Source organism: Piliocolobus tephrosceles, chromosome 6 (assembly GCF_002776525.5).
Source record: "Piliocolobus tephrosceles isolate RC106 chromosome 6, ASM277652v3, whole genome shotgun sequence".
NCBI lineage: Eukaryota > Metazoa > Chordata > Mammalia > Primates > Cercopithecidae > Piliocolobus > Piliocolobus tephrosceles.
Genome location: NC_045439.1, coordinates 29,314,207 through 29,340,022, shown reverse-complemented (window position 1 = coordinate 29,340,022; position 25,816 = coordinate 29,314,207). Strand labels below are relative to the sequence as shown.

Sequence of the window (25,816 nt, the reverse complement as noted above, 5' to 3'; positions counted from 1 at the left end):
TTCCTTCCTTCCTTCCTTCCTTCCTTCCTTCCTTCCTTCCTTCCTTCTCTCTTTCTCTCTTTCTTGTTTCGCTCTTATTTCCCAGACTGGAGTGCAATGGCACGATCTCGGCTCACCACAACCTCTACCTCTCGGGTTCAAGCGATTCTCCTGCCTCAGCCTCCCTAGTAGCTGGGATTACAGGCATGCACCACCAAGCCTGGCTAATTTTGTATTTTTAGTAGAGATGGGGTTTCTCCATGTTGTTCAGGCTGTTCTCAAACTCCCGACCTCAGGTGATCCACCCACCTCAGCCTCCCAAAGTGCTGGGATTACAGGTGTGAGCCACCGTGTCCCGCCTAGTTCTCCATTTTCTTATTGATCTTCTGTCTGGTTGTTCTATCCATAATTGAAAGGAGTATTAAAATCTCCAATTATTATTGCAGTGTTGTCTATTTCTCCCTTCAGTTTTGTCAATATTGCTTCATATATTTGGGTGCTCTGCTGTTAGGTGCATATGTATTTGTAATTGTTATATCTTCCTGGTGAATTGACCCTTTATCATTATGTAATAGCCTCCTTTGTCTTTTGTGGCAGCTTTTGACTGATATAAATACTGCTGTCCTTGCTCTCTTTTGGTTACCATTTGCATGGAATGACTTTTTCCATCCTTTCACTTTCCACTTATGTGAGCCTTTATGTCAGGTTGAACCTCTTGTGGGCAGCATATATTAGCTGCATCTTTCTACACCCCTTCCCTGTAATAACTCATTTAATCCTCACAATAACTCCATGCAGATGGTGTTATTGTTATCTCCATTTTTAGATGAGGAACCTGAGGCACAGAAAGGGTAGGCAGATTATCCCAGGTCCAGTAGAGTGGAAATTTGAACCAAGCACTCGACTCTGAGTTTATGCTCTTTGTATCCATCCTCCTACATAGTCAAATTGGAATTTTGAATTTAGAGGGAGGATTGTTGGGTAGGGGAGCAGGAAATAGATTATTCAAACATGACTTTGGGACAACTGTGTAGCCCCTTGAAAAAAATAATAAAGTTGAGCCCTACCACAATCCCTGCATCAAAATAAATTCTGGAGGTGGCAAATATATTTTAAAAAGAAAGAAGAAAGCCAGATGTGGTGGTGTGTGCCTGCAGTCGCAGCTACTTGGGAGGCTGAGGCAGGAGAATCACTTGAGCCCTGGAGTTCAAGGCTGCAGTGAGCTATGATTGTCACGTAAGTACTCTAGCCTGGGCAACAGAGTGAGGCCCTGCCTCAAAAAAGAATAAGACAAAGACGAAGGAGGAGGAAGAAGAAGAGGAGGAAGAAGAAGAAGAGGAGGAAGAAGAAGAAGAAGAGGAGAAGGACGAGGAGGAGGAACAACAACAACAACAGGAGGAGGAAGGAGAAGAAGAAGAAGAAAAGGAGAAAGAAACCTTCAAGTCCCTTTCCTCAGCTGCCGCGAAGGTGCTCCGTCCTTCTGAGGAAGTTAAGACCGTGTTGGGGTGAGGCCCTCGCTTCATCCAGCGACTAGCACCGCGTCTGGCAGCGCCAGCCCCACACTGGCCCGTGCTATGGCCTCTGTCTCTGAGCTCGCCTGCATCTACTCGGCCCTCATTCTGCACGACGATGAGGTGTCTGTCACGGAGGATAAGATCAAGGCCCTCATTAAAGCAGCTGGTGTAAATGTTGAACCTTTTAGGCCTGGCTTGTTTGCAAAGGCCCTGGCCAATGTCAGCATTGGGAGCCTCATCTGCAATGTAGGGGCTGGTGGACCTGCTCCAGCAGCTGGTGCTGCACCAGCAGGAGGTCCTGCCCCCTCCACTGCTGCTGCTGCAGCTGAGGAGAAGAAAGTGGAAGCAAAGAAAGAAGAATCTGAGGACTCTGATGATGACATGGGCTTTGGTCTTTTTGACTAAATCTCTTTTATAACGTGTTCAATAAAAAGCTGAACTTTAAAAAAAAAGAAAAAAAAAGAAACCTTCAAGAATACAAGTTGAAAATATGGGCAAATACTTTCATGATTCTCAAATGGGAAAGGCTTTTTAAGCAAGTCCCAAGGATGCCATAAATAAAGTCAAAAAGAGATGAATGACAATTTGCAATACACATGACAAGAAGTAAGTTGCCTTAATTTAGAAAAACTTCTTAAAAAATCAATAAGAAATTAGAAAGGATGGATGCAGACAAGTCACAGAAAAATAAGTGCAAAGGCCAATCAGTCAATAAACATGAAAACATGTCTGTCTTTTTTGACAACTGAATTACAAATTGAAATAAGATACCATTTTTAAACTCACTGTAAAAATCCAACAATCTGATAATGCAGACTGTGTGAGGGTGGAGAAAAACAGGCACACTACACTCATGAGCTGCTGGAGCAGAGAAAACTGGTTCACCCTCATTGGAGGACAATTTGGCAATATCTATCAGAATGTTAGGTTCACGTAAGTTTTGACCCAGGGATATCCTCTAGCTGGCATCATATATGTGCACAAAGATATAGAGTCAAAGATGTAGGCTGGGCGAGATGGCTCACGGCTGTAATCCCAGCACTTTGGGAGGCTGAGGCAGGCGGATCACCTGAGCCCAGGAGTTTAAGACCAGCCTAGGCAACAAAGTGAGACTTCATCTCTACAAAAATTAAAAAAAAAAAAATTTAGGCCGGGTGCGGTGGCTCACGCCTGTAATCCCAGCACTTTGGGAGGTCGAGGCGAGCGGATCACCTGAGGTCGGGAGTTCTAGAGCAGCCTGACCAACATGGAGAAACCCCGTCTCTACTAAAAATACAAAATTAGCCAGGCTTGGTGGTGCATGCCTGTAATCCCAGCTACTTGGGAAGCTAAGGCAGGAGAATCGCTTGAACCTGGAGGCAGAGGTGGCAGTGAGCTGAGATCGCACCATTGCATTCCAGCCTGAGCAACAGAGTGAAACTCCATTAAAAAAAAAAAAAAAAGAAAACATTAGCCAGGCATGGTGGTGGGTGCCTGTGGTTCCAGCTACTTGAGAGGCGGAGGTGGAAGGATCGCTTGAGCCCAGGAAGTTGAGACTGCAGTGAGCTGGGGTTGTACCACTGCACTCCAGCCTGGACGACAGAGTATGACGCTGTCTCAAAACAAACAAATAAACAAGAAAAACCAAAGATATTCATTACAGAGTATGACGCTGTCTCAAAACAAACAAGAAAAAACAAAGATGTTCATTACAGCTTTGCTTGTGCAGCAAAAAATGTAGAAATAACCTAAATATCAATCAACAAGGACAGATTCACAGAAATTATAGTGCATTGGTTCAGTGGAACACTATGAGCTATTAAAAGAATGGAGGAATCTGTCCATGTGGTATGCAGAGATGTGTGATGTATGTTAATTAGCAAAGCAAATGTAAGTACAGGGAATATGTTCCTGGTTGGGTTTAAAATAAAGATGCAGACATAGATAGATTGTGTGTGTGTGTGTGTGTGTGTGTGTGTGTGTATGTTCATATTTCTGGAAAAAATTCTCAGGAAAATTTAGGAAATGACGATATTTATGTTGGTGAGTGGGATATAGGTCTGAGATGGCAGGGACATCCATCCATGCCATGTTTCTTTTTTCTTTCTTTCTTTCTTTTTTTTTTTTGGAGACAGGGTCTTGCTCTGTCACACATGCTGGAGTGCAGTGGTACTGTCATGACTCACTGCAGCCTCGACCTGCTGGGTTTAAGCAATCTTTCCACCTCAGCTTCCCGAGTAGCTGGGACTACAGGCAGACATCACCACACCCAGCTAATTTGGTTTTTTTTTTTTTTTTTTTTTTGTACTTTTTGTGGAACTGGGTTTTTGCCGTGTTTCCAAGGCTGGTCTCTAACTTGTGGGCTCAAGTGAACCTCCCACCTTGGCCTCCCAAAGTGCCAGGATTATAGGTGTGAGCCACCATACCCAGCCTAGATTTCGTTTTCATTGTGTATTATTTTGAATGGTTTGATTTTTTTTCCCCTAAGCATGTTATTTTCAGAATTTAAAGAGCATACTTAAAGCCGGGCATGGTGGCATGTGCTTGTAATCCTAAGTATCTAGGAGGAGGAGGCAGGAGGACCAACTGAGCCCAGGCATTGAAGATCAGCCTGGGCAACAGAGTGAGACCCCATCTCAAACAAAACAAAACAAGAATATTTAAGAAGAAACAAATTATAAGGGGGAGAATACCAGTTAAAATGTCTCACCCTGAGCTTTGTTTTTAAATTCGTTTCTCAGTGGTTCACCTCTTCTTGCATTCATAATTTCAGATGTGGGCGGGCCTAAGAGATCACCGCCCATCTTTATTTTGTCCGTGAGGAAAATGAGAGCTAGAGAGGGTTTAGCAAGCTGCTGGGCTCCCTGGCTAGCCTGACTGCAGAGACCAGGCTCCTGTGATGCTGCTATCAGGAAACGGACCGATGATCCCTATATGTGGATTATAAAATCATCCTTGGACTTGTCTGCCCTTTCCCAGTGTGTTGTCCACTGAGTCTTACTTCATGGGTACCCATGTGGGGAACTTGTTAAAATGTAGGTTCCCAAACACCTTCCTGGATATTCAGGTTCAGTGGGTCAAGGCAGGGCCCTTCCACCTGCGTTTTATAAGGCCTCCCCCTCCTCCCGCAGATGATACTGAAGTGGGTGATGTCTATGACCCCTTTGACCTCCCCCAGCTCAGCCCTGCTGGCGTTGTCTGTGCATCTAGGCTGAACACCCCCACACCAGCAAGGGAAAATGGGGTGCTCCAGCTTAGCAGGGGAAGTGACAGCTGGTGCCTGGGCTCCCAGTGCAGTGCTCTCCCCATGGCCCCCTCCTCACAGCTCATGTTCTGCGGGGTTGAATGGTAGCCCCCAGCTCACCCACCCAGGTGTAGGCACTGGCTGGCCTGGATTTGAAACTGGAGCAGGCTGGGGGTCGTGGATACTTCTGGAGTACCCCTCACCCCATCGGAGCTCCCCAAGGCAGGCCTTGTGGGAGATACTGACAAGCACATTGGAGCTGGGAGGGGCTTGGCCAGCTTGGGCTTGGGGAGGAGCTGCAAGGAGGCCAGGGAGGACTGGGATGCACGCCCGCCTGCCCTGAAAGGGTTCTGTTGTCCCTGTGCCATAGAGCCTTGGAGGAGCCTCCCTCGGGGTCAGGAATCAAGCGGGCACACGGCTGAGCCACTCAGAAGCACCTTTTCCTGGGGACTGATCAAGAGGAGGGAAGGTCCTATAACAGCTCAGGGGCCACGGGGGGCCTGAGCCCCAAACCTCAGCTACTGTTCCAGGTAGGTGCCCCTGGCATCGTCCCATCACCCATCAGGGCTAAGCCCTAGCACCAGCTCCCCACCTTGAGCCTGGGAAATGTGGCCATCCTGGCCGCCCCATGGCCTGCAGCTCTCCAGCCAGCACTTGGGCAAAGGCCCTCCTTAAGCCCTCCTAAACCCACAACCTGCCAAGAGATGGGCAGGAACGGCCTAACCCCATTCCGAAGGGCGCTGTCCCAGGTGACCCTGCCCATGAGGCCTGGGAAGGGGCAGAAGATGCTCTGGTTTTGGTTAGGATGTCCTCTGTCCCCTAGAAATTCCCCCGGGGCTGAGCTGCTAGCTGGGCCCCCGGTGGTTCTTGCTCAGCTGACTCTGGTTTGCGGCAAGCCCAGAATCCGGCCAGACACGGCTCTTCCAAGAGTTCCCTAACTCTTGACACTTTTTCCTCTAGGAAAGGATTAAGACAGGTGGTATCTTCATAGGCTACTAGAGTTGGGGATCTTAGAGGTAGAATCCAACCACAATCTCTTTTTACTTCTCAAGCATTACCTATATCAATAGTGTAGTTTCCAATGTTGTGGTTGAACATCTCAGAAGAATCAGGTGTAATCTTGTCAAAACAGCATGGGAAGGCCTTTGGCTTTGGACAGCCCTTCCTGGGCTCAGTGCTCCCTTTGCCCCTCAGTCCAGCCTGTGCCCCACACTCCTCTTCCTCTCCTTCCACCCTCCCAGTTACCTCCAGCAACTCCTTCCCCCTTTGCAAAAGGAACATTGACAGTGGCTGGACATTCTAAGCTAGAAGGTATTGAAGCTAGGTTAGCATCTAAGTGAGGCTTTCTTCCCTATTTAAGTAAGTAAATACATTAATAAATAAATCTTTGAGGAAGGATTAGAGAGTCCGGGAAGCTTTCCAGAGGAAGCTCTGTGATAAGATTTCTCTATTTGAGAGTGTCTCAAATCTCTCTTACATGAAAGAAGGTATTATCTTGCATGGGGTGTTGGCCAAGAACATCATTATTGTTGCTGTTATTGACAAAAGTAATCTTAGATATCGTTCTTTACATCCCCTTTATAATTTCCTAGTCCTTTCTTGGGAGAGCCCTCCAGGGCAGAGAGCCTTAGCCACAGGCAGCGTGTCACTTCTGTTCCTCTGGCCATTCCCAGGCCCCAGCCCTGTGCCAGACTGTTGTTCAAGATTACTAGAAGAGGGGCCGGGCGTGGTGGCTCCTGCCTGTAATCCCAGCACTTTGGGAGGCCGAGGTGGGCGAATCACGAGATCAGGAGATCAAGACCATCCTGGCTAACACAGTGAAATCCCGTCTCTACTAAAAATACAAAAAATTAGCCGGGCGCGGTGGTGGGCGCCTGTAGTCCCAGCGACTTGAGAAGCTGAGGCAGGAGAATGGCGTGAACCCGGGAGGCGGAGCTTGCAGTGAAGGGAGATCGCCAGGAGGGGGAGCTTGCAGTGAGCGGAGATGGCGCCACTGCACTCCAGCCTGGGCGACAGAGCGAGACTCCGTCTCAAAAAAGAAAAAAAAAAAAATATTACTAGAAAAGGCAGCGGTGGAGCCAGATGGGTTCACATCCCAGTTCAATCACCTACTGGCCTTGTCATCTCTATATATTTCTGTCTCTTCATCTGTAAAATGGGGTTAACAATAGTAGCCTAGGGTGAAGATTAACTATGGTAATATCTGTACAGTGCTTGAAACAACATCTAGCACCCAGTAAGTGCTTAACACATTAGACCCGATCATTGCAAAAGTCTGTTCTCTCCCAGCCATAGTCTGCTGCCTGATCAGCCTCCCTAAGGCACAGTGCAGACATCCAAGTCCCTGGCTCTACAACCATCTGTGGCTCCCCATTGCCTAGTTAATGACTGTGCTCTAACTTCACTTTAAGGGCTTGAAGGCAGAGACAGATATTGTTTGCCTTGCATGTAATAAGGAATCAGTAATGTTTGTTGGGAGAGGGTTTCCACCCTCAGGGTGGGTGAACTGAGTCCCTAAGGAATGGAAGTGCAGTCACCTACAACCAACATCTGGGGGTTTGATCCAGGCTCTTCTACCTCCCCAACCATAGCCTGGCCAGGAGCAGACCTGGATATGGGGCCCTGGATCCACACACGAGGCTAGGAATAGTTTCCTTTGGACCCACTGGGTCTGCAAATGCAGTGAGCCCTATTTTGGGCTCTAGCCTTGGTCCACATCAGAGTCAAGAGAGGACACTTGGCCATTGCCCAGACTGACAGTGACCGCAGTTATAATGTGTACTCTCTGATGAGTTCAGGCCAGGCAGTAGACTTGACATCATGGTCCTCATTCATCATGGGGCTGTGGCCAAAACCTTGGCTCCCATGGCTCAGGTGGGACGCCCGAGGCCAGCAGAGACTGCCCATGATCTGGCATCTTGGACAGAGAACTCAGCTAGCTCCATCCTGCATCTCAGCCCCTGTGGTGGAAGAGAGGCCACACACTATGGAGGAACAAGCCCTGGGCTGGGGCAGGACAGAACAGCATTTGAGACCAGCCTCCTCATCTGGTGGAGAGACCTCAACCGTGTCAGTGAACTTCTCTATTTTCCCATCTGTGAAATGGGGAGGATAACACCCGCTTTGTACAGTCGGGGTGATGGCAAAATTGTGCAAAATGCCCAGAGCCACTGCATGCATGGAGTAGGCACTTGGGAATTTGCAACGATTCTGATCAGACCATCAAAGTTGTTCTCCAGGCTGCCGAGTGGAGCTGTTTCAGTCCTGACTTCCAGCTTTCCTTAGGTGGGGAAATTGTCCTCGCCTGGCCTCCACTCTGAGATTAAGGAAAATAGTGGTGGTTTTTGGCAGAAGCAGTAAACAGTTCAAATGTTTCCAGACTCCTGGCAAGGTTGGGAAGTGCGGAAGGGAAGCAGTGCAGCTCTGCCTGGTTTTCTCAGAGATTTTTCCACTTGGAGGCTCGGTGCTGCCAAGCCCAGGAAGCCAGCAGTGAAGGGACAGGAAGGGGGCAAATCAGAGCATGCTGGTTCCTGCAAGATGGTATTTTTCTCTTTATCCACTTGAAAAATGAACGAATCTATTGGGATTCCAGGCACTGGACTAGGCAGCAGCAAGTAAAACAAACATGACCCTGCCCTCAGGGGGCTTTCATTCAAATAGGGCAGATAATAAACAGCGTATTATGGATGATGTATATTAGAAGGAGATAAATGCAATGGGGGGAATAACACAGAGAAGGAAAGGGAAGGCAATCAGGAGTGCCAGAGGAGCTGCGTTATTAAATAGGATGGTCAGGACAGACCTCACCGGAAAGGCAACATTTGAGACACACAGATTGTTTGCTCCCTTTGGGGATTCCTGAGAGGCCTGGGGGCTCAGAATCAAGGCCAAGTGCCTTTCATGAGATTCTAGGATAGGAGCAAAATCTAGAAGCTCTTCTAGTCCCAGCCCAGATAATGTCATGCCCTTTCTCCGAGACCTTCAATAGCTCCCCACTGCCTACATAATCAAGTGCAAATCATTCAGCCAAGATTCAGGGCCTCATGATCTGGTCCCAACTTGCCTGTTATCTCACCAGACCCTTCTCACCCCACTTCTTCAGCCAAGCTAGTCTGCCTGCCATTTCTGGAACAGTCCACTGTCTGTTTCCCTCTTCCTCATTTGTCCCTCCGCCCGGACTATCCTTGTTCCCGCTGGTTTCTGTCAGTGTAGATATCTCACCCACTCTCCAAATGCCACCTGTCCGAGGCCTTGCCTGATCCCCGGGGCTGTGGTTTCTGAGCCGCACAACTTGGCTTGTTCCTTTCTCAGCGTGTGGCTCTTACTCTGCCTTGGGTGTCGGCACTGGTTTTCCTGTCTTGTGTCTTTAGCTGGCTGGAAGTGCTCTGGGCAGGGACTGGGCTCCTTCACCTCCAGCAGGTGTGGGACTCGGTGAACGCTGGCTGAACTGTGTCCCTGCTCAAAGGCTTCCAGCAACACTGTGACAAGCCAGGCCCACTCAGGCAACGAAGGCAGAAGTAGAGGCAGGCAGGAAAGGAGAGAGGAGACTAAAATGTAGGTGAGAGATGATGGAGGAGCTGGTGAGGGATGAGGAGAGAGAAATCCCCACTGTACTTTTTCCAGAGAGGCAGATTGTCGCAGACAGAAGGAGGGATCCCTCTCTTCCCCCAGAAATAGCTAGTACTCCCTTCAGTCTCCCAGGCCAGTGCTTCCTTGTGTCTGACTGAAATACCTCTTGCTGCAGCTGCAGTTCACTTTCTCTTTTTCCATCATCTGGCTGCAGGTCACCATTCAAGTCCTCATTCAGCCTGGATCATTGTGGCTTTCCTGATCCCCTACCCCAAGGGCAGGAGCAAGGTCACAGGAGGCTGGCTCCTGCCCTGGAGCTTGTGCTCTAGTTAAGGAGGCTATGGTGATCCCCAGAGCCACATGGAGACTGCTAGGGAGCTAATGTGTGTGGCCACCATGAGTCATGGAGGTTGTGCCAGCCACCACCCCTCAGCCTCTTGGCACAGCCTCCCTGCAGGGCTAACCTTCATCACAAACAAACCTGTGAATAGAGAGCTCCCACTAGCGTAGCAGGGATTCTCAGGTCCCTCATGGCCCCCAGGCCCTGTGAGGCCTTGTGAGCCAGACCCGCATCCTCTGCCATCTGCCTCCCACCCCTCGCTGGAGCAGCCGTACTCAGAGAGCACACGAGGCAGCCAGCGTGGCTCCAGCCCTATTTAAACAGATGGCGCCAGAGCCCAGAAACAGGCTTCAACCTGGCCCCCGTCCCGGCTCTGCTGCCCCTGAGAGGTGGTGCATTTCCATCCAGGGGACCTGAACTAGGCTCACATCTTGTCCTGCCCCCGCTCCCCATCTGCCTCTCGGCTGGCTTTTATGCACGCTGAGGTCTCCTCCCGGACCGTTCTGCCCTGTCCTCCACAGGGTAGGAGGCCCATGTGTCCTCAGGCTAGGAATGTGATGCCTTGAGGCCAGCTGGCTAGGTTCAAATCCCACTAAGAACAATGGTCCCCATCTTGGTGGTGATGTGAGGACAGAGGTGCTCTTGTGCTTCCAGAGTCTTAGCACAGCCCCTGGCAGGTAATAAGGGCAATAAGTGCTCAGTTCAAGTGATCTAGTGCTGTTTGTCTTTTTTTTTTTTTTTTGGTGACCGTTTAATAAAGTGTTCATAAAATGTTCCCAATAGGCTGGCTAAGAGCAAGGTAGCAGAGAGAAAACCAAGTGGGAAATGTTTTGTGGTCACATCCACAGCAAAAGAGAAGGTATCCATATTTTAAGAGTTGCCTCGGCTGGCACCTCCAGGCAGCCTTTCGGGATTCTCCAGTTCTGAGGCAGGAGCTCCCCCGCTGTGCTCCTAGTACTCCCTGAACAGAGCTCCAGAGTGCAGCTATGCGGTCTTGTTATGGTCTCCTTAGGGGTCTGTGTACCCACTAGAGCCTTGTGTCTTGCTTGTAGGCACCTCGAGTTCAGGGAACAGAGTCTGGACCGTAATTTGCTGAATAAATTATTTTGTGAGTGATGGGTGGGCAGCTGGCAGAGGCAGCGAGACTGAAAGAATCAGCTTACGCCTGACTTTCCCAGGGCCTGTCCTCAAACTCAAGGTTGCCTACACCAAAGTCTGGGGGGTCGAATGAGGAGGCTGAAGAGGAGCCTCCCTCTCCTGTTCTGTGGTCTAGGATAGTGATTTTCATTGTGAGGTCCCTGGCCCAGCGGTATCAGCATCCTTCAGGGACTTGTTGGACATACACATTCTCAGGCGCTACCCGAGACCTGCTGTAGCAGAAACCCTGGGGTGGAGCCCAGCGATCTGTGGTGTAACAAGCCCTGCTGCTGATTGTGACCCACCAAAGTGTGAGACCCATTGCTGTAATGTTTCAAGGGCGTGCGTTCACTTTCCTGTAAACTAACACCAAAGAGGAGAGGAGGTAGAGTGTCTCTGGGGGTGAGGGGGTCTCTCCTCTGCTGAAGGCTTCCAAGAAGGCCCTGGGGCTGGGCCCCCAGGACATGGCTCCTACTGGACCCCCTCTCCCGAGGCTGAGATCATTGTACTGACAGGGCGAGTGCGATGGGGGCAGTTGCGATGCCCCTGTCCTCACCCAGGTGGTCCTAGATCAGACAGGATGCTGCTCCCACCTGGCCTTGAGTCCATTCCATCCCCACTGCCATTGCCCAGCATCCCTTCTACGTGCTACCTGCAGCAGGGGCCCCAGGGCAGACTTCTGGAATGACACGGCTAAGGGAGACCCTAGAGATCATTGGCTAAAATCACATACATTCATTCACACAAGCCCCAAAACACACAAGTGTATACAATTCAACATGCACACCTATGAACACATAAATATGCATGCAACCCAAAACACAAACATCTAAAATCCAAATTATAATCACAAACACATTCCCAAGCACAACCAAATACCCCTCAAAACATACTCAGATACACACACAAACACATTGACACACACACCTCAAAACACACAAGCACCAGTTCATAGACCCACTGTACTGGCTTCCTAGGGCTCTGCAACAAATTACCACAGAAAAGAACCACAGAAAGTTATTCTCTTCCAGTCCTGGAGGCCAGAAGTCTGAAATCAAGGGGTCAGCAGGAACGGGCTCCCACTGCAGGACCTAGGAGAGGATCCTTACTTGCCTCTTCCTAGCTCCTGGGGGTTGTCAGCAGTTCTTGGCATTCCTTGGCTTGTAGCTGCCTCACGCCAGTCTCTCCCTTTGTCTTCTCATGGCTTCGTCTAAGGACAGCAGTTGTTGGATTCAGGGGCCACCCTCATCATGTATGACCTCATTTTAACTAATTACATCTGCAAAGACCCTACTTCCAAACAAGGTCACATTCTGTGATTCCACGTGGACATGCATTTTGGAAGGAAACTGTTCAGCCCAGTAGCTCTACACATCCCAAACACATAGCTACAGAGGCAGACAGGCACACACACACAACACACACACACACACACACACACACACACTCCTCTACCTGGCATATGGAACTCTGAGCTCCTGAGAGGAGAGAGAGTCCCTGAGTATCAGAGCTATCCACTCCTCCTCTCTGGGTGTCCAGCACTGAGAAGCCTACATCCTTATTACAACATTTACCTGGTGATGCTGCTTTTCAGTTTGGTTTTGTTGTTTTGTTTGAAACGGTTAGGTATGCATATAGTACAAAATTCAAAAAGCAGTAAAGACGCTGGGCGTGGTGGCTCATGCCTGTAATCCCAGCACTTTGGGAGGCCGAGGTGAGTGGATCACCTGAGGTCAGGAGTTAGAGACCAGCCTGGCCAACATAGTGAAACCCTGTCTTTACTAAAAATACAAAAATTAGCCAGGTGTGGTGGTGCACACCTGTAGTCCCAGTTACTCAGGAGGCTGAGGCAGGAGAATCGCTTGAAACCGGCGGGTGGAGGTTGCAGTGAGCCGAGATCCTGCCACTTCACTCTGGCCTGGGCAAAAGAGTGAAGCTCCATCTCGGGAAAAAAAAAAAAAAAAAAGCAATAAAGAGAACAGAGTGAAAGGTAAAGCTTGCTCACCCTGCTTCCTCGCCACCTAGTTCCCCGCCCGGAAGACAAGCACTGGCAACAGTTTCTTGTGCATCCTTCTAGAGGACACAAAGACACGCAGGAGGCAGCATTCTCCATGTGCCATCTGCATCTTGCTTTTTCTGCCTGGCCACGCACCACTTGTCATTTATTCTGGCTGCTTTCACACCACTTGGGTCTCCTCCACCTGACTGTGTGCTTGCTGAGGACAGGCCATATGTTAGGGATCCCTGCCTCTTCAGCGCCTAGCTCGGAGCTGGCCCAGAGCAAGTGTTCAGTGAAGGCTGACTCTATCTAGACAGTAATAGATTGTCAGCAGCTGGTTGGATCTGAGTGGGACTGGCTGCAGAGCTTTGGTTGATCAGAGCCCATCCTGGCAGCAGCAGGACGTGGGGTGGGATGGCTCCAATAGGCTGCCCCTGCTGGTGGGCACCTCCCCACTGGCAGCCTTCAACCCAGCTCTAGCTGGAGCTGACTCTGGGGTTGGGGCCTCTGCTGCTGTATCCCTATGGCTGCTTCACCTCCCTCTACTCCTTCCTGCCCCCTCCAAACTCCTACGGAGGAAGCAGTCAGGGGAGAGGCTGGAGGGAGAAACATGCTGCCTGCCTGCTGGCATCTTAGCCCAGGGGCCCTGCAGGAGCTGAGCTGAGCCATTGCCCAACCTTGCTGGCTGAAGACTTAGTGGGGACTTGTTACCACAGAGACGAGAATTGCAGCAATAACTCAGGGTCGAACTGGATCCTGCAGCTTCACCCAGTTGTGGTGAATGTATTTGCTCTACAACACTCAAATATGAGATGCACCCCATTTTTAAAAAAAATCAGGGCCGGGCGCGGTGGCTCAAGCCTGTAATCCCAGCACTTTGGGAGGCCGAGGCGGGCGGATCACGAGGTCAGGAGATCAAGACCATCCTGGACAACACGGTGAAACCCCGTCTCTACTAAAAAAAAATACAAAAAACTAGCCGGGCGAGGTGGCGGGCGCCTGTAGTCCCAGCTACTCGGGAGGCTGAGGCAGGAGAATGGCGTGAACCCGGGAGGCGGAGCTTGCAGTGAGCTGAGATCTGGCCACTGCACTCCAGCCTGGGCAGCAGAGCGAGACTCCGTCTCAAAAAAAAAAAAAGAAGTCAAAACAGAAACAGATGCCCCAGTCTGAGATTTTGCCATGATAGGCTTTGAGCAAAGCCCTAGGGGGAGACAGAGGTGGGCAAGGGCTGCTCAGCCCTCTGGGACTAGACCAGGGAAATGCTCCTTTTGTCCCTCTGTGGAAGGAGGGCTTAAGTTACATGATTTGTAAGATCTCCTCCAGCCAAAACACTCTGGGTTTGACATCATGGGGGCCAAATGAGTCCTACCCCAACCCACTGCCAATCTTTCCTTTCTTCTGCAAATATTTGTAAAGCACTCAACCCTATCCAGCACAGCAGAGGAAATAATCAGCAAACACAGCCAAGGGCTCTGTTGTCAAGGAGCTTCCCTTTGCGGGAGGTGTGGGGAGTCAGCCATCTGCTACGTCATCCCGTAAACAACATCGAATGTACTAGGTACAACAAGGAAAATTACACTTAACTTTATTGAGCCATTGCAATGTGCTAGGCACTGCTCTAATGTTTCATGTGAGTTGGCTCTCTTAAACCTCACATCCACCCAATAAGGTAGGTGCTATTAACATCTCCATTTTACAGATAAGGAAACTGAGGCACAGGGAGATTAAGAAGCTTGCCCAAAGACATGGGGCTAGTAAGTAGCAGAGGCAGAACTTGGGCCCAGAGAGTCTAGTACTAGAAATCCACATTTACTGCATGCACGATGCCTGCCTCCCAAGATGCTCAGAGGCATGGGACTTGGGGAGCTGAGCCTGGCCTGAGCTCTTCCCTAAGGAAGCAAAAATGGAGCTGAGATTAACCAGGAGGAGAATGAGTCAAGTAATGGGAGGGAGAACCTTCCAGGTGGTGGGACTGGCATATACAAAGGCCTTGTGGCAGGAGGGAAGATGGCAATGCTCCAGAAACTGAGGGAACAACCTAGGAGGCTAGAGATGGAAGTGAGGGGGAAGTTTGACACGATGAAGCCAGAACACTAGGAAGGGCAGCACACCCAGGCCTTGGTGGCCAAGTTAAGGAGAGCAAAGAAAACCCTTCTAGCTGATTCCGTAACAGCTTGGTCCAGGAGGCCTCCCTGGGCACTGCAGACTGGGTTCGGTGCATTTGCGAGCCCTTCTCACACTGCGTTGTCACTGCCTTTGAGCCAAGGCCTTTCTCATTCCCCTTCTAGAATGAGCTTGAGGAGGGGAGGAACACATCTCATCCCCTTTAGCAACCCCTACCCGGGTGAGAACTCAGGAAAGAGTAAGTGAGGACAGTAGGATGGAAGGGAGGGTGAGATCACCAAGACCTGGGGGTGTACCCAGAAGGCTGCCTGAAGAAAGCAGAGTTGAACTGGACCTTGCCAATGGAGCACTCCTGTTGGGCAAGGATCAAGGTCCTCCACAGAGGGGAGGAATGGAGGGGGCAGAGACAACCAAGGCCTTTGATGGGCAAGGGGCCTTCCTTTGGCTGGAGCTGAGACTCCTCGTGGGGAACTGGGGGAGGTGAGACTGGAGAGGCTCCTGGGACCAAGAGGGCCTCCCCTAGTCCCAGCCTCTGCCCTGGAGCAGGACAGGACCCGAGAGCTCAGATGTCAGAAGGAGCAGGGAGCTGTGCAAAAGCTCGGGCCTTGGCTTTAGATCTCCACCCCCGCTGCTCAGCTTCTAGTTGTGTGAGCCTGGGCAGGCTGTGCACCTACTCTGGGCCTCAGCATCCTCCTTTGTAAATGGGGACAGTTGGTACCTCTCCTCTGGCAGGACTGTTGGGGGCCAGGTGAGATGATGACTTTGTAAACATACTTTGTCACCTGGAGGAGAGTGCACATAGGCCCTCCGTCAGGCTCAGAGGTAGAGACCAGGCCCATTCAGGACCCCACCCCCCACCTCCTGGAGGCTACCATTTCTCTTTTGTTCCCTTCCCTATAGGAGTCTAGGTTTAGACCACCCCAAAAAATGACTAGAGGGGCCACAGTGGCCACCATCTTCCACTGATCCATTGATGTTGGGGTAGGGAGGTGGGAGGGGTGGGGCAGGGGGCTGGGGAGGCTGCTCCTGCCTGTCCTAGTAAGAGCTGTGCTGGGGAGGCCTCCAAGTCCCCTTCCTGATTTCTGCCCCTGGGACTTGATGCTGTAGTCAGCACAGTACCACTGCTGTCAGGAGGAGCCACTGACCTGGGGTGGAGCAGGGATGGGGGCTTGCCTCTGGCTTCCAGGCAGACACCCAGGGACCTGGTGGCCACCTTGGCTTCGATGGTGCAAGGTCAAGTCTTGATCTGCCTGCATGTGGCCCAGCCAGATCCTGACGGGAGGGAGAGGAGGTGGCATTGGATTCAGGCTTTGACTCTTCTGAGTAGGCAGCCTGCACAGGAACCACTGGGCTGCATGTCACCGTGAGAGCTCAGAGTGGGAGCTGATCAGAATGAGGGCATTTGAGGAAGGGAAGAGAGATTTGATGCAGGAGGAAAGCTGGTTACATGGATGCCCGTCAATCTCAAGCCTTCCTTTTAATATATGATCTTTTTCTAATTAGAAACAACAATACATATTCATATTAAATAGTTTTTCAAACTCAGAAAAAAATGTTAAGGACTATTAAAAGCATGTGATATAATTTAGTTTCTTTCTTTTATTTTTCTTTTTAGAATCCAGATCATTTCATTTAGCAGCATTGTGTCCTGCTGTTTTTATTTCCTATTTTACGTTTTTAACATAGGCACGGAGTCACCTGTCCTCCTCCCCATGTCTCCCTGAGTCACTGCCCAGTTCCCAGGGCCCTGGGTGACTGTGACATCCCCACAGGTGCCTCTGCCTTCTGTCTCCAGCCCCACATGGGCACCGTCGTGGCTGCTTACGGACTCAGGAACATGGGCAGAAAGACATGGGTTGTGGTCCAGGGTCTGGAGGACAAGGAAAAGAAACTTCCTGCCAAGGAGAGGCATCTCTGGAGGGTACCAGAGGTGACATGGATGGGGTGGGGAATCCAACACGCTCAGCTTCCAGCCTGGGTCCAAGTGGCCACCTTCTCTCCCGATGGCATCCCAGCTCCCTCTGCCACCCGCAGAGGTGTTAAGAGGATAAGTTTCTTAACCTTCTGGGCCTGAAATTCCTCATTTATAAGATGGGATAATAATAGAAGCTGCCTGGTCCTTCTCTTTAGTTGAGAGTCCCTTAGATGTAGTACAGATGTGGGAGGCCATCCTCTTGTACCCCAGAAATACAGTCCTCCTGGAATTGTGCCTTCAGAGGCTGCATGATGTAGTGGAGCCAGACACTTAGATTCCAATCCTGCCTCTGTCTCTCTCCAGCTGTGTAACTTTAGGCCAGTTACTTAACCTCTCTGAGCTTCAGTTTCTCTATGTGTAAAATGGGGATACTGGTTCTTACTTCTTAGGCTGCTACCTCTCAGGTTGCTTGTGAGGAATAAACGATGTTCAGTGGGATAGCCATAAGAAGGCCTGGCCCATCACAAATGCCCATATCCTCTCCTGCCCCTTTCTCCTCCTGAGGCCGCCTCAGGGGCTACACCCACGTGAGCCTGGAGTGTGGTCCCAGTATTCCCTGTCAGCATTTCCTTTTTTCGATGTACTTCTGTCTTGAGCCTAGCAGCTTCATTCCTGCTTGTTGGAATCAGTGTTCTCTGCCTTGAGGGTGGCGCATAGCAAAGTGATCAGGAGGGGGCTGGGGAACCAGCCCCCCAGCTCAGGCCCTAACTTCACGGTACTAGCTCCCTGATCTGGGCAAGTCTCTTAACCTCTCTGGGCCTGAAACTCCTCATTCATAAGATGGGATAATAATATAACCTGCCTGGTCTTTGTATAGGAAACAAAAAACACTCTAGGAATCTTAAGTAAAACCAGGACTGGGCCATGAGGCTGTAGTCAGCTTGATTCATACAGGGAACCGCAGGGTGTTGAAGTCACTGGAAAAACTAGAAACTGGGTCTTCAGAACAGAGCAGAACTGTCCCTCCAGACAAATTACTTCTCTCCCAGTCAGGAGGGCCATTACTGGAGCCATGGAGTTCACGTCCTTTCACCTGCTACCCAGGGATAAGAAAACTGCTGCAGCTTTTACCACAATTGCCTCTCACACCACCCCCTCCCTGGGAGCCAGAGACTGGGCGTTGAACTTCCTGCAGAGAATCCCTTCCTGTCCTTGACATGGCTTGTCAGCAGAACGCCGCCTGAGTACCAGGGAGATGGCTTCTTCCTCCCTCTCCTCCCTTCAGCCTTGTAAATCTATCTCCAGCATGTCTAATTGATGGGCTCTAATCTGTATCCAGAACCCCAGCTGCAAGTGAGTGTTGGTAATGTAGCTTTTAACTTTCCAGCTTCTGCAAGACAGGAAGGCACAGAGGTGGGAATGGATGCTGAGGGCATCAACCGTGTCCCACATGCAACCTGATAGGTTTAACCCAGTCGACACCTGAAGAGACTTGGCACAGGGCCTGGCACATAGAACTCACTCAATAAGTGTTAGCTGTTATTCTTATTCTTGGGCTGAGGCACCAGCGAGAATTGCCTGGCCCTGCCCACGAGCCCTGGCAGAGAGCAGCAGAAGCGGAAATGCCTTTGCCCAGCATGGTGCTGTCCATGGTACTGAGAGCCCTGCTGGACCCAGCCAGGAGCGGCGGTATCATAACCCTGCTTACATCATGGGCCCAATGGCAAGGTGGAACTCCAATCCTCTCACCACATGCTGAGGCTTCAGGAGCCACTGTGGCGGAGGGGACGTTTGGGGACCTCTGAGGGAAGGCTGGCTTCGATCCTATGAAGAGGGCAGCAAAAGCAACAACTTACGTTTGTGGCACAGTTTACAGAAAGAGTCTCCATGCACTGTCTCCTTTAACTAACCCTCATAACCACCCTGGTATATGCAGGGCAGATATGATCTTCAAGAAAAAAACTGAATAGCAAGAGGTTAAATAGCAGCTGATAAACAGTAGAGCCAGATTCACACCCAGTCTCCTTACCTGCAGCTGTATGCTCCCTCCACTCCCTGCAGTGACTCGGGGAGGGAAACTTGGTAACCAATGTGCGCTATGTGGGGGCAAAAATTTGGGACTCACGTACTCTGTGCACTGTGCAAATGTGTGCAAACCACCTACATTTTATTCTTTCCTACCCCTGAGTGTGTCTCCGGGTAAAAGGCCTTCTGTCTCTTACTGAGGCTGACTGTGTGATGGTCTTTGGGAGAAACATGGAAAGTATAAGAGAAAGACATGGTCCCTACTATCAAAGAGCCCATGGATTTGTTGGGGAGCTGGCTGTTCGTGTGCGTGGAAAAGTGAGAGGATAGTCCCAGGCAGTGGTTGCAAGGCCAGCTGTGTGAAGAGGGTGGGAACAAGGTGCAGACAGGGCTGGTCATCTGAAAGAAGGTTCAGAGGAGTAGACTATAAGCTGGACTGAGGGGCTTTAAATGCTGATGAGACCAAGGCTCACCCAAGTCCAGGAGGAAGTGGCTCAAGCTGTGTAGGGATGGGGCAAGCAACTCTGAATAAGGGGGCTGCTGGGGCAGAACAGAGGGTACCATGAGGAAGTAGCCAGGCCAGTGGCCTCTGGGGTAATGGGAGGAATACCAGAGCCTGGAACTTCCAGGGAAGAGGTGGTGTGGGCCTCTGTAGATTTTCAGCCAACTCTCCACAGATTTGCGACCAGCTGGGGGAGGGGGCAGAGATTGCATGGGAGGAGAATATAAGGACCAGCCTCATGAACTGCCACACTGTGAAATGGTTTAAGAGGCAGTGAGGTATCATCCTTTATCCCCACATCTCCCCACCCTCTCTCCTTATTTAGGAAGAGTGAGAAAACTTTTTGGGTCATCAAGAACTCCTTCTCTAGGTGTAAATAACCCTGGAAATGTCAGTCTGGTGCTTTTATGTCTTGGCTGCACACAAGAATTGACTGGAGATCCTCATGCTTAATGTCTGGGGTGGAACATGAGTATCTAGATTTACTAAACACCTTCCAGGTGATTCCAGCGACCCCCTCCCAGGCTAAGGAGTCACTGAAAGCAGTGAGTGGGGAGCCAAAAACCCCAGTTCTATCCCCAATCCAGCATTTTCCCCATACTTAAGCAAATCTCCATGTCTGCTGGAGGCTCAATTTCTCCATGTGTAAAGCTGAGCAAACCACTCTTTGTCATGAAGATTTGAGGAGTTTGAAGATGGTATGGAGCAGGGAAGGGCTTACTGATATTTAGGGAAAGATTTATGGCCAGCGGACATGTCAGTGGTGAAGGATGTGAACCAGAGCCCTTCATTCCAGTGACACACCCTCCCTTTCTTGACACCTCCTCCAATAGTACCCAGCCCCCTAGCTGTGAGAGTGAACCTCACTGAGAGGGGGGCCCTGAGTGAGAATGGCCAAGGGGTGATGGGGGCAGGGCAGGAGACCTGGAGAAGAAGGAAGAAGGGGAGGTGGGAGGTGATGCCCAGGACCAGGAATCCCAGCTTGTTTGTTTAAGTCCAGAACCATGGGAGATAATCTTACCTGTTGTTTACAAAAAGGTGATTAATTATTGAAACTACTGGGAAGGCTAAATGGCAAGAGGGCAGGGCGAGAGCTGTGGCTTTGTGCACTCTGGGGGTCATGGGGTCGGGGGAGAAGGTGGGGGTGGCTCCCCAACCGTAGCATCTTTTCCTAGGACATGGCTTGTGGCTACAGTGATTCTCTAATCCAAACCAAAACACATGCCCTATGTACCAGTTCCTGAGAACTCATGGGGATGGTGGAGCAGACTGGGCCCTGGGCTGTGCTGGGAAATGCAGGCTCAGTGGCTGCAGATCCAGCCTGGGTTCCTGGCTCAGCCCACTCTGCTCTCCGCTGCCTCACCCTAAAGGCTAGGGAAGCTGCTGTCCCTGGACTAAAGTCTGGGCAAGATCATCCCCTTCCTCTGCCCCCTGCTCAGCATGTCCAGAGCAGCAGAGGCTCAGGGCCAGCAAAGCAGAGGGTTACGAATGGTCTGGCTTCAGGGCCAGCTCTGCCACTCACTAGCACCGTGACCTTGGGCCAGTTAACCTCTTTGGGCCATGACCTTGAGCCAGTTGTTTAACCTCTCTGGGCCTTAATTTTCTCTTGCCTTTAGGGACGATTCTCATACCCTAGGGTACTTATGAGAATTAAATGAGCTAGTACTTAAATAGAAAATATTTAGCCCATATTACTTGCTCTGTAAATGATAGCTATTAATAAAATTCGTCCCTCCCTAGGCTCTCCTGGACCATCCTAACTCTGGGGTCATCCCTGAGATTTGGCTTTGGCCTTGAGATGTCTAACTCATCTGGAAGGGGAAGTGGGAAGCAAAGTGCTGGCCTTGCTACTTAGGGCAGCAGTGGATGAAAGCAGGCTAGGTCTGGAGGCCTGGGGGTGAGCAGTAGGATGGGGCAGACAGAAAGGCAAAGCTAGCTCTTTTTGAAGCCTTTGCCCAGTTGCCAAGGACAACTTTGCCCAAGCCTAGAACAGCTGAGCTGCCAGCTTTTGGCATAGGAACCCAGAATGGAGGAGAAATGGGACAGAAAGAGAGCCACACACTTTCCCATCAGATAAGATATGCAGCTAGGAGGGGACCTGAAACCCTGACTCATCAACCAGCATTCACATCATCTCCCACTGCCCCTCTTTGGCCCACAAAGCAAGGCTGACATTTGTTTTTTATGCACAGGAAGGACAGAAACAACCACCACCTACCAGCTGCAGTCTGAGGGATAGTGGATGGACCTTTCCATCCTCACATCTCTCCTCTTGCCTGCCCCAGAACAGAGAGGCTGGAAGGAGGAGTGTAGGGACTGTGCAGTCTGGGCCTCTCACCATAGCCTGACAAATAAGCTGATGATGAAGAGGACGGCAGCGCTGGCTAATTAAGCAGTCATATTTCTCAAGCATTGTACAAGTGGATTTGTGTGAACTATCTTCCTTCCCCTTTGCAATAACCTTGTGAGGCAATACTGTTATTATACCCATTTTCCAGATATGGAAACTGAGGCTGAGAGAGATGAAGACACTGCCCCTGGTCACAAAGCTAGCAAAGGTGGATCTGGGATTAAGTACAGTCAGTAGCTTCAGAGAGCCTGATCCTTCCCATTGCCTCAGGCAGCCTTTGTCCTATGCTGTGAAAGTGATGTCTAAGCTGGTGGCCCCGCTGTGTTTTCTGTTGGCATCCCAGAGTTTCTAGCTTCATTCTTTCCAGTGCTGATGCTTTAGTCTCCAGTAAGCCAAAATCTGGATTTTCTGCCTGCCTTCTTCACACCCAAGAGCTAGGTCTCCCTCCAGAAAGAAGTAAGGTCCAGGGAGGGTGAAGGGATGAGGAGAAAAGGCTTGGTGCTGCTCTAGGTTTCCACAGCAACAGCCTCCCTCGTTACTGCCTCTGCTTGCTGCCTGGGAAAGCTGAGGAGGGTGGTGAGGTGGGAGAGGGTGAGGATCTTGTCTCCTTTCTTTTCCTCCCTCACTGCCCTGCAGGTTGAGCAGTCAGGTTGAGCTGAAAACCTGCATCTGACCAACCTGCTTGATGGAATTCCCCACCTTCTGCCCCACTCCAAGCTTAGTGGCTGGGGCCTTGTAACTAGGAGTCCTCCCAGGCAGAAGGGCCACCTGGTCCAAGCTGCCCAACAGTAGTCCTCTCCGTAACCCCAAAGGCTGGGATGTGAGCTCCCTAGAGAAGACCTCATGTTTGTACTTCCAGGGGAAATAGATACTCAATGTATTCTTGTTGAATCAATCAATGAATGAATGAGCCAATAGTGATCTATGCTGCACTGTAGCCACTGCCATTCATTTTCACTTCCTCAAAACATTATGTTCAGCCTTCCCTCTGGGTCTTTGCCAATATGGGTGCCTCTGCCCAGGCTTTCCCATTGCACAGGACTAACTCCTACACCCCCTTCATATCTCGGCTTGGTCACTTTGTCAAAATTCAAAACTTCTGCACTTCAAAAGATACCATCAAGAAAATGAACAGAAAAGCAATAGACCAGGAGAAACTATTTGCAAAGCAGAGCTCTAATAAAGGATGTGCATTTGAGCATAAAGATGACTAAAGGGGCCCTGAAGGAGGGTGCTGCTTGGCAAGGGAGTTCCTGGGTCTATAAGTCTTGTAGTCTCTCCACCATATTTTGTTCTTTTGCAGCAGCCCCGTAGCTGAGGGGAGCCTCTGGGCCTGACGTGGACCTTCACTGGAGAAGTGACTCAGGTGGGAAAAGTCTCCCCAGGCCTCTCCACCCGCAGGATCGCCTTTCCTTCACCTTCCCCTGCCCTCTTCCTTAGCGCGGGCTCCTCCCAGTGACCACCAGCAGAACTGCAGCCTCCTGCCATAGCTGACCTAGAGCCCGAGGTAGCTCAGATGCCAGCTTCTCCCTCCAAGAGACCCTAGAAATTACCATTGGCCGCTACTCTGATGCTTTGGCAGAAGGCATGCCATTAAAGTGTACTGTGTTCGATGTAACTATTATGAGTTTGCATTTGGCTAAACGTGCTAGTGAGTGAGTTAATTAGCCAGCTGGGGTAGAAACAAGAACACCATGGGTGGCCTAGGCAGAGCTCGATGGAGCAGGAATTAGGGAAACTGAGAAAGACAGGCAAGAGACTCCCGGATCCTGCTAGATGCTAATCTGGAGAGTGGGAGTGGGAAGAGTTTTGTGCACCCCTTCCTTTTCCAGGACTACTCTCAGGCCCTCCATCGCAGGTTCTGTGAGTGAGCGCAAGCAGCCCAGACTCCCAGGCTACCTCCCATCCCCTGCTTCAATCCCTTTACCTTCATTCCTGCTCCATCCCCATCTCTCAGCCCTCCCCAGCTTCTGGAACCTTTCCATGGTGCCCCCTGGATCTCCATTCTTCATTTTGCAAATATTTATGTGATGCTCCCTGTGTTCCAGGCATTGTTCTACAAGATGAACACATCCTAACTCACTCCTCTTAAGAGTCGTGTGAAGTGGGTACTAATGGCTGTTGCCATTTCCACTTTACAGAGGAGTAAAGTGAGGCATGGAGACTATAAGTGCCTTGCTCAAGGTCACCCGATGAGCGATGAGTGAGCGTTAGAGCTGAGATTCGGGGTCGTGGACCCCATAATCCTCTGAAGCATCCCCAGCTCCTCAGTCTCCTCACCTTCTGACTGGGAGTCTCCCCAGCCCAGCTTCCCTTACCACCCTCTCAGAGGTGGTTCCTGCTTCCCCGCCAACACCACTGGCCTGGGGATGGAGACATGTCTTTCTTGTTCCCCTTGGCAACACTGAGACTCTTCCTCCCTGCTTTCTAAAGCCCCCTGTCTTGGACCCACAGGTGTCAGCCTAGACATCTTGTTAGTCATTAAGGAGTCCCCCAGGCTACTCTCCCCTTCCCCCCTCACTGTCTCCCCAGTGCTTTTCCTGTCTTCATTCTTGCTGATGTCTACGTTCCCATCTCCACAAAGATGATCCTTCTGATACTCAACTGCTCACTCCCATGGTCATGCCCGAGACCCGATCACCACCAATAGCTGGAATCTCTTTCATCTCAGCACCAAGCATCCCAACATCCCACTTTCTGAGTGCAACTCCCTCTGCTCTGCACCCACTAGTCGTCCACAATTCTACCTCCCCTTGGAACTCCAGAACCTTTCCCTGGTCCTCACCCATCTTGCATCTTATTTCTCTCTTGGCTCAAATTCCATGGCAAATCATTACAATTATTCACATGCTACACCATCAGCCCTCTTGTCTTATGCTCATACTTGCTTGGGGAAACCTCTACCCCAACTAAGTCTTCCACACCTGCAACCATACGGGTGAATCCAGCATAGCAAGTCTGACTGCTCTCATCAATTCAAGATCATGAGCCTCCATGGGCCCCACTGTTGCCTGGCAATCCTGCTCCATTTCCCTAATCCATCCTCTCTCATTCCCCTAGACTTCTATTTCTACCTTTTTTTCCTGTCCCCAAACATCCAACATCCGCCCACCACCACCACCTCACACTGCGCTGAGACCTCATTCCTTCTTTTACTGAGAAACTTGAAGCAAAGCTGGGCATGGGGGCCCATGCCTGTAATCCCAGCTCTTTGGGAGGCCGAGGTGGGTGGGTCACCTGAGATCAGGAGTTCAAGACCAGCCTGGCCAATATGGCAAAATCCCATTTCTACTAAAAATACAAAATGTAGCCAGGTGTGGTGGTGGGCACCTATAGTCCCAGTTACTCAGGAGGCTGAGGTAGCAGAATTACTTGAACCCTGGAGGCAGAGGTTGCTGTGAGCCAAGATGGCGCCACTGCACTACAGCCTGAGCAACAGAGTGAGACTCTGTCTCAAAAAAAAGAAACTAGAAGCAGTAAGGACAGAACACTCACTGGCTCCTGCTGCCACCCCTGGGACCAGCCAGCACCTGGGCATGTGTGCTGCCTTCCCTCACGCTCACCCAGCCAACAGCCTGGCTCTCAGCAAACATCTCCACTGTGCACTAGTTCCCAACCCTCTCACAGTCTCACTTTGCTCCAGCAGTTCCCGCCTCCTCCTACTTCTTCTACTGAATCATTCCCACCGCTATATAATGTGTTATTTCTCCCATCTTAACCACTTTCACCTCCAATTACTCTTCCAGAGAGCTGTTTTTGCCCACTGGCTCCAGTTCCTCTCCTGTCATTCTCTCTGGAGCCTATTCCAGTCTGGCCACTTGTACATGGCTTAAACCATGGCTAATTTGGCCAGGTGCAGTGGCTCATGCCTCAAGTGAAAGAGAGAGAGAGAGAAAGGAAGGAGAGAGAGAGAGAAAGAAAAGAGAGAGAGAGGAAGGAGAGAGAGAGAGAGAAAGGAAGCGGGGGGGAGAGAGAGAGAGAGACCATGGATCATTCACAGTTGTCATCTTTCTTGACCACATCAACACTGATTCCTCCCTCCTCCTGGAAACATTGTCTTCATTCAACCCAGGACACCACCCTCTCCTGCTTTTCCTCCTTCCTCCCTGGCTGCTGCTTCTCAGTCTCCTTCTGTTTTC

General features: G+C 50.5%; 1 protein-coding gene and 1 pseudogene across 17 annotated transcripts in view; both read left to right on the top strand.

Moving 5' to 3' along the window:
* The window catches only part of TMEM63C (transmembrane protein 63C), a 76,520-nt gene that overhangs the window by 10,239 nt on the left and 40,465 nt on the right, over positions 1–25,816 (top strand). For 7 of the 16 annotated variants that reach the window (XR_004228987.1, XR_004228986.1, XR_003309686.1 and 4 more), the window contains exons 2-3: positions 5,087–5,246; positions 22,981–23,043. The gene's annotated coding sequence lies outside the window, so the exon portion shown is untranslated. Of the gene's footprint in view, positions 1–5,086; positions 5,247–22,980; positions 23,185–25,816 lie in introns of all 16 variants that reach the window. The other 9 variants (XM_023184771.2, XM_023184796.2, XM_023184833.2 and 6 more) reach the window with 5 other exon arrangements.
* LOC111521450 lies at positions 1,341–1,945 on the top strand (annotated as a pseudogene). The gene has a single exon (XR_002724962.2). The product of XR_002724962.2 is annotated as a 60S acidic ribosomal protein P1 pseudogene (transcript).